The sequence below is a fragment of the Balaenoptera musculus genome, chromosome 3 (assembly GCF_009873245.2).
Source record: "Balaenoptera musculus isolate JJ_BM4_2016_0621 chromosome 3, mBalMus1.pri.v3, whole genome shotgun sequence".
NCBI classification, from domain to species: domain Eukaryota; kingdom Metazoa; phylum Chordata; class Mammalia; order Artiodactyla; family Balaenopteridae; genus Balaenoptera; species Balaenoptera musculus.
In genome coordinates this window covers 17,874,132-17,884,711 of record NC_045787.1, presented here as the reverse complement: position 1 = coordinate 17,884,711, position 10,580 = coordinate 17,874,132, and positions in this window count along the sequence as shown.

Sequence of the window (10,580 nt, the reverse complement as noted above, 5' to 3'; positions counted from 1 at the left end):
GGTTGGGGACTGCTGTTCTAAAGGAATACTAGAGCATATCTCAAAGATACTAGAAGCAACAACACGGCATGAAATGGTAAATATGTGGGAAATCTAAATGGATACTGACTGAATACATAATGTTATATATAAATAAAATATAAAGTAGTGTATAAGTAATGGATACAGTAAACAGTGTTCTAATTTTCCTGTCTTGTCTGGCAGGATGAGTTACAGTGCCAAATAAACTAAATTGCACTATCTTCTTTTTTTAGCTAATAATAAAAAAGAAGTAGGAAACAAATATTGAATTCTCCAACTTTTCTTTTGGAAATAGTTAAACAAGAAAAATATAAACCAAAATAGACTGATCAACAGTCAAATAATATAAGCAATTGATATTCTATTTAATGTTTTTTGTAGTTATACCTAGTACTGAACAGAAACACTTATGAAAGACTTATTCAGGGTGTTGTCCATTGAGTATTCTATATTGCAAGTTTCTGGTTAACTTATAATAACACACCTAATAAAGATCAAAATGGAAAGTTGATGTTCATAATTCATGTAATGAACAGCCTTAAACCTCTATGCTCTTAGATGCAAATTGGTGACAACCATCTCCCATTCATCCATTTTAATCTCATTGTAATAATTAATTAAATAGTGTCTGGAAATGCTTTGAGCACACTAAAGGTAAGTAGTATATAATATTAGTATTATGCTATATATTTTAAAAGAATAAGAATGCTTATAGGGCTTCCTTGGTGGCGCAGTGGTTGAGAATCTGCCTGCTAATGCAGGGGACACGGGTTCGAGCCCTGATCTGGGAAGATCCCACATGCCGCGTAGCGACTGAGCCCGTGAGCCACAACTACTGAGCCTGCGCGTCTGGAGCCTGTGCTCCGCAACAAGAGAGGCCGCGGTAGTGAGAGGCCCGTGCACCACAATGAAGAGTGGCCCCCGCTTGCCACAACTAGAGAAAGCCCTCGCACAGAAACGAACACCCAACACAGCCAAAAATAAATAAATAAATTTAAAAAAAAAACAAATGTTCAAGTACAATTGGTGTCTTTAAAAAAAAAAAAAGAATGCTTATAAAACAAAACATGAATAAGCATTTGTTTTAGTTTTTATTTGAATACATAATTTACTGCTCCAGCAATCACGATAGGTCCTGTTTGTACTACTTCTAGAACGAAGGTCTGAAGTTCTTTTTTGTTCTGGGAGAATGTGAATCATAAATCTCCCCAAGAATCTGTTCAATTTTATTGAAATAAGCCTAAAGCCTTTGTGAACTTTGAAGTGTTGTCTGCTATAAAAATATCATGTCTAGAAATTACAATATACCAATATACAATATACAATAGAATGGCCAAAATCCAAAACATTGACAACATCAAATGCCAGTGAGGATGTGGAGCAACAGGAACTCTCATTCGTTGCTGGTGGGAATGCAAAATGGTATGGCCACTTTAGCAGATAGTTTTCAGTTTCTTACAAAACTAATCATACTCTTAACCTATGATCCAGAAATGGTGCTCCTTGGTATTTACCCAAATGAGTTGAACGATTATATCCACACAAAAACCTGCACGTGGATTTTTAGAGCAGCTTTATTGATAATTGCCAAACCTGGAGGTAACCAAGTTGTCCCTCAGTAGGTAAATGTATAAATATACTATGATACATCCAGACAATGGAATATTATTTAGTGCTAAAAAGAAATGAACTCTAAAGCCATGAAAAGACATGGAGGAACCTTAAATATATATTACTAAATGAAAAAAGATGATCTGAAAAGGATTCATACCATATGGCTCCAACTATATTACATTCTGGAAAAAGCAAGACTATGGAAGCAGTAAAAGCAAATGTAGTTGTCAGGATATAGGGATGAAGAATTGATAAACAGGCCAAGCACAGAGGATTTTTAGGGCACTGAAATTATTCTGTATGATACTGTAATGGTGTATACATCTTATTTTGCATTTGTCAAAACTGAGAGTGAGAATGTACAAAACCAAGAGTGAGCCTTAGTGAGAGTATGACCTTTGGGTGATAATGTGTCAGTGTAGGTATATCAGTTGTAACAAATACACTGCTCTGGTGAGGAATGTTGATAGTCAGTGAGGCTATCAGCCTGGGGGGAGTGGTGAGTGGAGATAAATGATAACTCTCTACGTTCTGCTCAATTTTGCTGTGAACCTAAAACTGCTTTAAAAAATAAAGTCTACTGAAAAATAAAGATTAAAAAATCATGTCTAAAATGAATGTATGTTATAAAATATGTCTTTATGCTTTAAAAGAGAATCAAATCTATGGATTTTAATTATGCTTTTTCTGTCTGCCTTGTGACCCTAAAGAATATATATCTATTAATGTTGTTTTTGGGGAAACACGCATTGTAGATTTGGCATATAATTTCATTAAACTCATACAAAATTAATAGGTCAAAGCCAAGGATAAAAGAGAGATTGAGCTGTGTTAATTTCAGAGCTATGGATATAATAACTGGTAACAGTATCTTCAGAGTTTCCTGCACCATAGTAAAACATGTAATTCATCCATTCTTTATGTAATCAACAGCCAACAGCATAAGCTTAGAGAGCACTTTACAGTTGACAGAGCATGTTCACCTAATATTTTATTACTTTTTTTTTAACTGCAAGCCACTAAATTAGAGGTTGCAGGTCATAGACTTAGTAGATAGGTGAGAAACTGAAGCTCAAAGATAATTTATGTTTGATATCATACAGTTAATAATTCTAAGAATTGCATTCAAATCTGGAATTTCTTTTCTGTTTTGCTATTTTACTTCATAGAAACAATCAGAAGAGTTCATATATAGCCCATAAGAACTGTCTTAATCATCACAAAATCCCAACACACTAAAATTAAGTTGGTAATGGTTTCTATTACTGAGAATTTGATGAGCTGAGTATTCTCATAGGCTTCTGATAAAAATAAAATTGGTAAAATTCTATTAGGAAGCAATTTCATTTTACATTTCAAAGTCATTAATTTTTTAGTAACAAGGTATTTATTCTAGCAATAGCACAGCTGAATTCATGATAGCAGGAAAATGGAAACAATCTAAAAATAGAAGAATGATTAGTTGAACCATAATACCTCTGAAAGATGGAATACTATGCAGCTGTGTAATTTGATAATTCTATTTTAAAGCATTTGTAGTCACATCAAAATGCAAGTTTGGAGGAAAAATGTGAAGTAATGTGTTAACAGTGAATAACTCAATTCTCTGTTACAATGATTATGAATTAAGACCCAGGTTCCAGAGTGATTGAGCGTACAGTCTGTCTTTGGTAGTTGTCACCTATGTGATGCCAGGAAACTTACATTACCTTTGTGTGCCTCAGTTTGTTCAACTGTAAAATGGAGAAAATAGTAGCACATATTGATCAAGTTGTGAGAATTGAAAAGCGGATAGTCATAAATAGCTTAGCGGTGTTCCCCAAACATAGTATGTTTACTTACTGTTATCACCCCATGAACTGAGAGTATGGTTATTATATTTCTTCTCTGTCAGATTTCTTTTTCAGAAACTGTACTTCAAGAAACCAGAGGAAATTATCCCTAAAATCACTTACCAATTCTAAATCTCTTTCTTTTTCCCACTTGTAATTACCCCCAAAAAATCTTTTAAAAATAGGGGGAAAAATAAACGACCTGTTCTTAAGTTATTGTCTCAAAGTTTAGAATCAACACGGAGGGTTACAAAGGTACTGGGCTTCAAGAATGACGACTGCCAGGAGGTGTACTGAAGTTTCAGATCTTTGTCTAGTGTGAGGGGCACTTGCTTGTATTATCTGTCTGTGGGGCTTCACAACCATCTTAGCTCTTAGCCTCTGACTGAACTGCTGCTTTAATTTTAATATTTCTATAGATGTTTTCTTTATCCACTCTCAGGCCCCAATTTGAGATTAACATTTTTAATTACTCTTCTGTCTTCTCTTACCTTATCTTGGGCAGTTTATAGACACTCACACAGGCCTACAGTCTAACAAACGTTCTTTCTACTTCCTACTTTTCTTACAAAATAATACGTATAGTGCACTTGTGCAGAACTGATATGGCTGTGTGGACGTGACTGAGGGGTGTAGGAGGCATGTGAGTTTATTTATTTATTTATTTTATCCAACCCCTTTCTACCTTTTGTACCTTTGTGAAATTTTGAAATGTTCTCCAATGAATATGCCTTGCATTTGTAATAATAAAAAAAGGCTATAAAATGAAAGTCTTATAAACCTTTTAGAGGAGAGAATTAGCAGTTATCTTCTTTACAGTAGCATTATATTTTCTGATCTTCCTCAGAGTTACTATAGAGACATGTTGAATTATATTGCCCCTCAAATACAAAGTGCTTTTCCGTGTTTACAAGCTATATTTAAGGGATGCCCCCAGTGAAATGCAGCTTCATTTAGGGTGATATTTTACAATAACTCGGTGCCATAATGATGCAACAGGAATAGAAACACCAGAATTATACACTTTGCTCATATGTGACTCAAGGTGCATAAACACATATGGGCAGAAACACAAATCTAGCATCAGTTTTAGAGTTTTCCCTTAGAGAGCAGTTATTTTCATCTGTACATTCATTCTTCTTTTATACTTCATATGCAAGTATGCACTGTTTCCTGAGTGAATATGGATATACATCTGCTTCAAGGGGACATATGTACACGGTAGCTAAAGACTGCAGCTATGCGTACTCATATTTGGCAGGACATCTGGGTGGATTTATTTTAACTAATTTAACTGCAAAATTTATGTGTTTGACTTGAATTTGTGAATATTTAAATCAATTGGAGGCTCTTGATTCTGCCCTGACTTAGGATTGACGACATTATACATTATTTATCATAGTTACAATTGAAAATGTAAGGGTGAGTCATATATTTTGACTGTATACATTTAAGGAAAAATCGCTTATTTATTGTTAAAGACCATGGGCTTTAAAATAAAGAATGGTTTTAAAATAAAGGGTGCCATAACATGGCTTCATTATATGAGTCTGCAAGGGATGGAGCTGGATATAGCTTAAAGGTGAGCAAGATACCAGCACACACCCTATGACTCCATGTTCCAGGTTATTTACTTAAGATCATACTGACCACATGCCCAGGCAATGTGACTGTTGCTGGGGATACAGGGATGAATGTGATTTCTCGGAGCTCACAGGGCAGGAGGGAAACAGATAAATAAGTTTGGGCAGAATCTATGATGCATGTTCCAATACTATCAAAAAGGTGAGAGGAAACACTCAAGAGTATAGTCATAAGGCTAAGGGGGATGGACATAGGTCTCTAAAAACCCGTCCATGGAAGAGTCACTTTGGAGGTCTCACAAAGATCATTCCATTCCATTCCACCTTATTCTTTGTAAATGCTAGTGCTGAGGCAGCAGCGTGTGAGTGGAGAAGGCACACACAGGCGGCATTGTCCCAATGTCTAAAGTGTGGTTGAAAGTGAGGCTGAGAGGCTGCTGTGCTCATTTGAGGCAAGGCGGCCCTGAGAAGATTAAATGAGGTCAGTGTCTCTAAGATGAAGCTCCAGCACTCAAGGAGCCTGCTGTCCATTACAGGAAACACACGCGTAAGCAGATTATTGGCATGAAAAGCAAAAAAGCTGAAGTCTGAAGTATGTGCAGAGGGTTAGGAGAAGCACAGAGAATGGAGTTATTACCCTCACAGGAGGGATTTGTCCAACTACAGTTTAAATATATGATGCATCTTGGTTTTAGATACATTAATGTAAAAAATGAATTTTAGGATTGAAGAAGTTCTGAAATTCAAAGTGCTCATAAAGAATGAAAAATCTTACCAGATAAAGAGGAAAGGTTTTCTGTGTTAAAGTAATGGCATGCATATGCAAAGTTATGAAATCTAAGAAAGGACATGGACCCTTCTAAGAAAGATAATTCTATTGTGATTGCATTGGGGATACGAATGTGTATTTTCAGTGGTGCACAAGCATGTTGATAAATATGATATTTTCATTATGAGATCAAAAATTGTTAAACATATTAGTATTTTTCTCAGAAGAAAGTAATTTAATCATGTTATATATTAAATGCTTCCCTATTTAACTTGAAACTTCTATATCATTTTTAATGCTTCAAGTATTTAAATTTAATCCTATTACATAAATTTTCTGAATTAATATTGTACACAATACCCCTAAGTATATTTTCGTGATTTATTTTAATTTTGTTTGAGCGTATTCTCAGTTTTAGTGAGTAATGATTCACATAAGCACTGTGTAAGTTTAAGGTGTACAGCGTAATGACTTGACTTACATAAATTGTGAAATGATAACCACAGTAAGTTTGGTTAACATCCGTAATCTCATGTAGATGCCAAAAAAAGGTTTTTTCTTTGTGATGAGAACTTTTAAGATTTATTCTCTTAGCAACCTTCAAATATGCCACACCGCAGTGTTAACTACAGTCATCATGTTGTACATTACTTCCCCAGTGTTTATTCACTTAGAACTGGAAGTGTGTTCCCTTTGACCACCTTCATCCAATTCCTGCAATACCTACCTCCAGCCCCCTACTTCTGGTAACCACAAATCTGATCTCTTTTTTTCTGAATTTGTTTTTGGGGTTTTGCTGTCATTTTTAGATTCCACATATGAGATTGTAACCGAAAGTGGGGTCCAGCTGCTCGCTGCTCAAAAGCCAATAAAGACGCAAATTTGGTGGAAAGGAAAGTGCTTTATTTTGGAGGCCAGCAACTGGTGGGAAGGGCAGATTTCTGTCCAAAGGCCGACTCTCCCCATGCCCCCCACCGACAATCAGGGGGCAAGAGCTTTTATAGGTGAAGAGAGGGGGCTACATGCAGAAACAGCACGGTCAGCTCTGACAGTCATCTTGAAATTGGTCATCGGTGGTCTGACCAGTGTCATCTTGATTGTTTTAAGTACGGTTAATATTCAGTTCGGGGGTCAGTTTGTTCCCACTTCCTTGAGGCCAGTTCTCGGAATTGTGGCAGCTTATGTCATGGCTACAGTCTGGTCATCCTGTAGTTAACCTCTTCCACTCGGTGGGGTTTTCAGTATCTATAAGACAGCTCACAGGATACGGCTCAGAATATTATCTATAGCCCTTGAGGAGGAACTAAAGGTCCTTGACTATGCTTAATGACTAAACTATTATTATTTGGTCTCCTTTGACTGGTTTCCTTTGTTTCTGCATTTTCTCACTTCTCTGATTAAGCGGATTCTTTGGCTAAAGTTTTTCCACAGACAAAAGGCAGGCTGAGGACATGGGGGGCAAGGACCATAGGGTCCTGCTCCGTTTCAAGACCATTCAGTATTTGTCTTTCTCTATTTGATGTGTTTCGCTTAGCATAATGCTCTCAAAATCCATCCATTTGTTACAAAGGACAGACTTCTTTTTTATGGCTGAATAATATTCAATGGAATGTATTATCATATATATGTATATATATATACATATGTATGTATATCACAACTTCTTTATTCATTCACCTGTCAGTAGACAGTTAGGTTGTTTCCATATTTTGGTTCTTGTAAATAATGCTGCAGTGAACATGAGGGTGCAGTTATCTCTTCAATATTCATTTTCTATTTTAACAAGGAAAATATCCATTAAAAGTACCAGTTGTAGGAACGGTTTGGGTAAGAGCTAATTATTTAGGCTCCTCTCTCCCTCTTACTCCTTGATCTGAGTTTCTAGAGGAAGTTTGCAACCTGCAGCTGTTTCTTCCCATCCCAAAGAGAGGAGAGAAGGAAGGACACAATCAAAGAAGGTGTCTTTTCAGAATGGGAGGTCAGATCTTACAGTTAACAGAAGTAATAAAACTCGTGTGTTGGTAGGCATTATGTCATTTAATACCCACAAAAGTTATTTGAAATAGATGCTAATACAGCATGCATATGAACATGGATATGGAAACCAAGTCCAAGACAGATGAAGTATTAAGTCCAGAGTCATACAGCTAAAAAGTAGGGGAGGGAAGAATCTAAGCTCTTTCTGGAAACCGTGTAGAGTCTGCTCAGCCTTTAAAGTGGAATAATAAACAGTATTTTAGGAACTATAAATGATTCCTTTCCCTTGTCCTGTGTGCCTCTCCCTTAAGAAAGGTGTCTAAATGCCTTACCTCCTCCTGCACAGGGCAAAGTAAGACCAGAAATTATGGCCCCAGGGTGGGGGAACAGTCTCCACACGACTGCCCTCATTTCAGCCTCAAGTTTGGGGGTCCCAGGGTCACTCTCACTGCAGACCAGCTGGCTACAGATTTGAGTCTCCACAACCACCCTAAGGTTTGATAATTCACTGGAACAACTCAGAGGACTCAATGAAAACAATATATTTACATTTACAGTATATTATAGTTAAAGGATACAAATTAAATTCAGCCAAGGGAAGAGACTATTAGGGCAGAACCAGGAGGGGTCCAAACACGGAGGCTTCCAGTCATCTTCTCTCTGTGGCATCATGGAATATTTTACCTCTTTCCGACCATGATGGGTGACAATATGTAGAGAATATTGCCAAGCAAAGAAGACCACCCAAGCTTTGGATGTCTAGAGTTTCAGTTGGAGCTTGACACATACTGCCTGCTTTAGTCTCTAGCCTCTCCTGGAAGTTTGTGCTAATTTTGTGCTAGTTTGTGCTAATTTAGACATTTAGTCTCTAAAATCCCCCTTCACAACTTACACTGTTAAACTGTCTGGTGGCCAAAGTCCTAGCAAAACAAAGATACTCCTATTAGGAGGATATCCCAGGAGTCTAGAGGCCAACTCCCAGTAACTAAGGGCTTACATTCTTCACTACACAATGTCTCATAAATTTAACTTAAGAAAATAATATATTTATAAACCCTTTTAAAAATTAACTTTAATTCCTTGAATAAATACCCAGTGCAGTATAAATTACAACAACAAGAACAACAAAATCTCTCTTCCAGTCCCAGTACAAGCAGCACTAGAATTTGTCAGGAATTTGATTGCACATCTATGTAAAGCACTCACCATCCATAAAGTAAGAGAGCTGTCACTTTATGGGGAGAGGGGAGAGTGGGAGTGGATGGAGAAAGTGGTATGATTTTTAAACCTATATTTACTATTGTATTTTTTCAGGACAAAGCACGAGACAGCTTTCTGTAATCTACATTGTATAACTGGGTACTTGCATTATTTTCTAAAGACCTAAACTGATGTTATTTTCAGGAAATGGGAATTGTGGGCTTGCTGAATTTGAGTAATTTTCACAATAAATGTGTATCCAATAAACACGTAGTAGCTAAAATAGCCATTTTTAAAACGCAAGAGGCAGTCGGAAATTGAAAGAGTTAGTTGTCTCTAGGGCTCTGCTTGTGAATTAAACACACAAATACTTTATGAAAAGGCCAACTAATAGAAAACTCTCTTAATTTAAATAGAATTTCATCTATGGTATATACTTATTTTTCTTTATGGGTGTAGATACTATTCTTTTAGGCAATTTCAGGAACAATATTAATGTTTAGACAGAAAGGTCTAGATTAAGGGAATATTAGAGCATTATGTGGTACTGGGCAGGAATTGGTTCTCTGTTTGCAAACCTCAGGCAGCACCCTGAAGCATTGTAGTAAACAGGTCTCTTAGAACCAGTAGAAGTCTACCCCCTAAGCACCTTTTACATACTTTAGCAGGTAATACAAATATTTATACCAGAGACAGCAACTCTCCAAGAAATGAATTCTGGAAAACAGATTTTGTCCATAATATATATCTACCTACCATTTCTAAACTTGCCAGGCACTTTGGGTCACATTTGCACATCTTTTCTTCCTTAGGGTGTATACTCCAGTTGCCCATATCCTCAACCCACTCTTCATCAGTCTATCAGTAAAGGCTCAGCTCCTGTCTCTCCTCTGATTCCCACAGTATTTTGGTTCTCACTTCTAGTATTCTGTCATTGCATTGAGTTATACCTATTTTAATGAATCAGTTTCTGTGCTCTGTTTTGAACTCTGAGAGACAGGTACTCTCTCTTATCCCTTTTCATTGGCTCCTACACCAATCACCATGTTTGGTACAGAATCACAAGGCAATAAGTGGTTGCGAATCAATGAGTAATTGACATAGCTAACACTTTCACACAGGTTTGTATCAAGGATGTATACTTGAGATGGAAATGACTTATTGTTCTTCAATAAGCTGAATAAATAATATCAAATTATCATTCATAAAAATATGCTTAGGCAGCTGAGGTTATGTAATCAGATTATATTCCTCAGAGAAACTAAAGAGATGGATAATTAACAAGATTCTTAGATTTATTGATTAATATCAGATGTCTCAAATAATACTGTGATGTTAAGGTTTAACTTTTGACAAGCCCTTGAGTTCCTGTGCTGCTGATTAAAAAGGAATTTAGGTGCTCTAGATAACAGATGTCCAGGAGGGCAAAGTTAATGCTATGTTAACTGAAAGTTTGGAAACATAACTTGTATTTTGCCCAAACAGAAATCCAGTTCTCTTACACATGGGACAGACTTTCCAAGGGCTGGGGATTAGGGCTGGCATTTCTTCTAAAAATGAGATTTGAATCTGTTCAAGCACTCA